The sequence below is a fragment of the Leptinotarsa decemlineata genome, unplaced genomic scaffold, assembly GCF_025532065.1.
Source record: "Leptinotarsa decemlineata unplaced genomic scaffold, Ldec_3_MD MMD2_P_RNA_scaffold_9, whole genome shotgun sequence".
Classification (NCBI taxonomy): Eukaryota; Metazoa; Arthropoda; class Insecta; order Coleoptera; family Chrysomelidae; genus Leptinotarsa; species Leptinotarsa decemlineata.
The window spans coordinates 16,700,289-16,706,299 of NW_027412536.1; positions in this window are offsets into that span (position 1 = coordinate 16,700,289).

Genomic DNA, 6,011 nt, shown 5'->3' on the forward strand with positions numbered 1-6,011 from the left:
TTCCAAAGATACTTCACTTTTCAATATTTGAGGAATAAAATCATTTTGTATTCCAATTTTTATTTTTGATCTAGAATGCCATGGATCGTGTAAATCGCTTCATTCTTGATCAAGTAACATGGGAAAACTACGACTTTTAGGCTCATGACGTCACAGTCGTTTTAAGAATTATTTCACAGTCGCAAATATATGAATTTTTTCCAGTTAACTTGATTTTTACAAATGGAAAGGGGTTGGCTCGTCGGCTTTTTGTGAAAGATCATTCTTACGAATAATTTGATACCACACACTTTCACTTTATATTCTCTATTTTTCTGAGTGATTGCAAGAAGAATCTATAAAGAAACAAAAAGATTAGCTGAAAAATAACAATTTTATTGAGGAAAAAACTGAAATTACGATGAATTAACATACAAACAACAACCACCCGACATAATCACCCGAAGACGATTGTGGATACTAACAATTGAAACGTGGTGAAGTAACTTGGCTTGGAATCTTTTAATTTTTAATTTTCATTTGTTGTTACAAGTTTTTGAATTTTCAGCTCGTAATAATAGTTTTTTTTTGGTTGCTGTTGTATGTTATTTTATTGTAATTTCAGTATTTTCCTCAATAAAATTGTTATTATTCAGCTAATCTTTTGAATTTTATACTGATTGTTTCACGGATTTCAAATCATTTTATATAATATCAGACAATGGAATACCAAACTAATAAAATGCACCACGAAACAATATTAACCACCTCCAATCAATTGCATGAAAGTCTCAAATTAGTCCATTGAGGTTATAAATTTTCAAAATGGCCTCGTCCTTGATCACGGCAAAGTTCAACTTTTTCAATTGATGCGCGCATCACATTGATTAGCTGTTCCTCAGTGATGTTCTGGAATGCCACCCTTACTTTATGCTCTAGTTCTTCATGAGTAGCTGAAGTTATATTGTAAACCTGATTTTCAATTGTTCCCCACAGAAAAAAAGCTAGCGGAGTAAGATCTAGTGATCTAAAATATAAAAAGGAAATAATATATTCATGTAAAAATATGACAACTCAAGAATGTACCTCGCAATACAATTTTCTGGAAAAGTGTCATTGAGATGTTCTCTTACGACTTGAGAATTATGAAGTTGGCTTCATCTTGTTGAAAACAAATATCAACTAGGTTAGCCAGTGGCAAATCTTCAATAAAATCGTTAATTTGGTTTCTAAGGAACTGTAGATATATTTCCGCAATCAGTTGTCCGTCGAAAATTATTGGCCCCAAAAGTTTACGTCCGATAACCCATCCAACAAGTGAAACCAAATCGCTCTTGAAAAGTTCCTTCTTGCATCAGATGTTAATTTGTTTGAGATCAGTACATTTTATTATTCCTATTAAACATACCGAAGTTGGTGAATCGGGTTTCATCTGAATAAATAATTTTAAATGAAAAACCTACATCTTCTCTGTATTTAGTCAAAAACCAGTTGCAATAACTCAATCTTCGGTTGTGATCGTTATCGTAAAGATGTTGGTGTAGTTAGTACTTGAATGATCAATAATTATATTTGTGAAGAATTCTTCAAACGGACGAATAACTTATATCACATCCAGAAACAATTTGGCGAATTGACGCCATACAATTCACTTCAACATAGACCAACACGTCTACTTCTTCTTCTTCACTGATAATGAAGTTATTGGCATCTTCTTCTAGTTGGATGGTGAAGATTAGTGAACCTCTGAGCATAAATTCGAGTTGCATTAGTTGTATTCTTTTTTATTTCTCCGTAAATTAGTAACATGTCAATTTTCTGGTTTCTAGTATAATTTGCCATATCTAATTATAAACTACACAACAAATGAACTTTCAAAAGTGACAGCATATTCATTAGGCTATTTATTTAGGTAGTCCTAGCACCAGCTTCAATTGTTTGTCAGAGATAACTAAAATAACAGGACTCAGTGCATAAGTATACAGAATACGTATTATTTGTTATTAGGTAAGATCCTTTCTTGCAATTATTCAGAAAAATAGAGAATATGAAGTGAAAGTGGGTGGCATCAAATTATTCGTAAGGAAATGATCTTTTTCTCAAAAAGCCGACGAGCCACCCCCTTTCCATCAGAAAAAATCGAGTAAACTGTAAAATTCATATATTTGCGACTGTGAAATAATTCTTAAGACTCAAAGTCGTAATTTTCCCATGTTACTTGATGCAGAATGAAGCGATTTACACGATCCACAACATTCTAGATCAAAAAATTAAAAATTTGAATAAAAATGATTTCATTTGTCAAATATTGACAATGAAGCATTCTTGGATTTAGAATGTTATTCTTCATCGGAATAAGTAAAGATATATAGAATATTCCATTAAAAAATCGAAAGTTGGGGTCATTTCCGGTCATTTCCTGCAACAAAGTTGACCTCTTCCAACGGTGATAATTGATTTGAGACCTTATCAGTGCCCGACTGGCGCGTTCCAATATGAGAATTATGAGGAGGGCTCCATCTTGTTGAAAACAAATAACAACTTGGTTAGCCAGTGGCAATTCTTCAATAAAATCGTTAATTTGACTTCTAAGGAACTGTAGATATATTTCCGCAGTCAGTTTTTTGTCGAAAATTATTGGCCCCAAAAGTTTACGTACGATAACCCATCTAGAAAAGTTCCTTCTTGCATCAGATGTTAATTTGATCGAGATATCAGTACCTTATATCATTTCTTTTAAACACACCTAAGTTGGTGAATCGAGTTTCATCTGAATAAATAATTTTAAATGGAAAACCTACATCTTCTCTGTATTTAGTCAAAAACCAGTTTCAATAAGTCAATCTTCGGTTGTGTTCGTTATCGTAAAGATGTTGGTGTAGTTAGTACTTGAATGATCAATAATTATATTTGTGAAGAATTCTTCAAACGGACGAATAACTCTTGTGATATACTGTTTGGAACCTTTGGTGTAGTAATGAATATTACTGGAGTTTTTTCCCAACACCAAATCGTTATTTTCACACCTCGACACGTGTTTCTATCACCAAGTGATCATCTTCAAGAGGAAGATAAAACTAATAACTACTCAAAACTAAAGCTACTTATACTAATCAGGTACATCATACAGGTAGGTAATCAGTAATACCACCCATACAAGTGACAGCATATTCATTAGCCTATTTGTTTAGGTAGTCCTAGCACCAGCTTCAATTGTTTGTCAGAGATAACTAGAATAACAGGACTCAGTGCATAAGTATACAGAATCCGTATTATTTGTTATTAACATTCAACAATTACCCCATTACTCTATTTGATACCTTTACTCCTTTCCGAAAAATCAAAGATACCAAATCCCCCGCAACTTGGTTGACTCAATAATATTCATCAGATGATATCTTGAAGTGACCGCATATTTATAAAATCGGGTAGCTATAAAGAACTGAAGAATTATACGACATCTGCTATTCGCCGAGAGAAAAAAGCGTATCCTCAATTTGTTCTTTTGAAATAAAATGCAACCTAGAACTACCATCAAACCTGTTTTTTTTTTGCTGAATTAAATCAGTTCTTTTGCGATAATTTCCTTCCCGACAAAACACAAACATTTCAATTATCGCTTCTTGAAAAGTACCAAACTAAGAATACTGCACTTTTTTTCAGGCTCTCTCCCGTTGACAAACAAACTTTACAGAAGTTTGTAAATAAAATCAGGAGCAATGCTGTAGGATCGGACAGTATCTCACTTCGAATGATTCGTTTGGTGGAAACACGTCTATTGGAATTCATCACCTTCATACTAAAATCATGTATCAAGGACCTCGAGTATGCTTTTTTTTTCTAAACACGCATTTGTGATTCCTTTAACCAAGTGTAACTCTCCGACACATTATTTTGATTTTAGGCCCATTAGTATCTAACCTTCCTTGTCTAGAACGCTCGAACTTATTCTCAAAGATCAGATAATAGATTTTGTAGGTTCTTACGATATCATAACTGGCGTTTAGTCTGGGTTTCGTTCTCAACATAGTAGTACTTTCCCTCTCCTCTCCATAACTGACGATATTTCCAAAGTAACCGATAAGAATAACAGTATATGTCAAGTTTTGTTAGATTTCAGTAAAGTCTCCGATACCTTAGACGTCAGTCTTCAATGCAATTAACCAAATCATTTTGGTTTGAATAAATTTGCCGTAAATCTATCTCATCAAAAGCTTTTTGGAACACCAAACTCAGTGTATCAGCCTTCCATTCATGGCCTCTTTCATTCAATATTTATATCTTAGATTTCTATAAAAGTATAGAATTTCGCGCTATTTAGCACTACGCTCATGGTACTTAAATTTACCTATATTTTTCGGAAGGCAGCCTGGAAGCACAGAAACTCATAAATGAAGATCTTGATTCGCTGTACAACATCTTTTGCGCACATAACTTGAAACAGAATGCAAAAATAACATTTATGTTATTTGGATTCAAATCTAAAAGAAAACTGACTTTCAACTTCATTCATTATAATCCACATAAATGATGTTGCCTTGCCCTTCACTTCTGAAAGTAAAAACTTGGGTTTGTGGATTGACTCCGATTTGAGATTTTCTTAACATATCAATCATCTTTGTGAATCATCTTATAACATTCTCGGACAAATTATTCCCAATAGAGATATTCTTACTACCCAAATCAAACAAACTTAAGCTTTGTGAAACTTTCTGAATTATCATATCGCGATTGCATAGATATATGGACCTGCACTTACTCAACTCCAAAGATTTTTAAAATTTTCCTTCCATATTGCTAAATTTGATCACATCAATCATCTTTGTGAATCATCTTATAACATTCTCGGACAAATTATTCCCAATAGAGATATTCTTACTACCCAAATCAAACAAACTTAAGCTTTGTGAAACTTTCTGAATTATCATATCGCGATTGCATAGATATATGGACCTGCACTTACTCAACTCCAAAGATTTTTAAAATTTTCCTTCCATATTGCTAAATTTGATCACATCATTTCTTTTGATGACTCCGCATCTGGGCAAATGCGCCGTACGGAAGCAAAAGCCAAGAAAATCTAGAGAGAGAGAGATGACTCCGCATGGTTAAGGCTTGGAAAACTACGCACTTCACATATTCTTACCAACATATATACATTACTTTTGATAAAAAAACATGATTATTTATACAACAGACTTGTTAGCTTGGTCTTGTCTTGGTCATTCTCAAACACTGATCGGTACTGTTTAATCGTTGTTCAAGAGAGAGTGGGGATGCAATTCGTGTACCTGGAATATTGAGGTCATTAACCCTAATATACCTGAGTACTATATAAGTTGTCGAGCAATGAACATATTCAGTTCAGCTAGGTATTTGAAGTGAGTTGTGACGAATTAAAATCTTCAATTGAGTATTGCAGTTATATCAACATACTTTGAACTTTGGAACATACCCGAAGTTTTTCCTTATTTTCCATACCAGAATACAGGTGCCAGAGAATAGAAAATCAGTCAATCTAGGACAGAAAGTTGGTTTTAACAGTATGATGGCCACGTGTTATTCTACGAACGAATTATGCTTTTCTCAGAGGACAGTGCAAGTGTCGGTACAAAAAGATTATTCGAAACCCCTTCGTGTGGATTGCAGTATGGAGTACAGATTACCAAATTATAAACCTCCCCAAGGAATCCATAACGTACCTGTCCTGATGATACACCCTTCCTACTCCAGGAAAATCAGAAGACAACGACGAGACCCTTTCATTAACAACATTCCTCCAGTTGGAATGATCAAAAAAGGGATATCAAAAGTAGAACTTCCCAAGCAACTGCCGCAGCACATAGATCCACATCGAATCCAATATACTTTGTCAAATGATAGACAACTTTATAAGCCAATGCCTCCTCTAGTACCAGTTTCTTCGATGATTCAGCCTCAGTGTAGAGGTGAACCGCTAGTTCCGGCTTGTGGACGGACTTACATATTCGCAGGTCGCGATTCTAGAAACTTGACCAACCCAGAACGTTTTT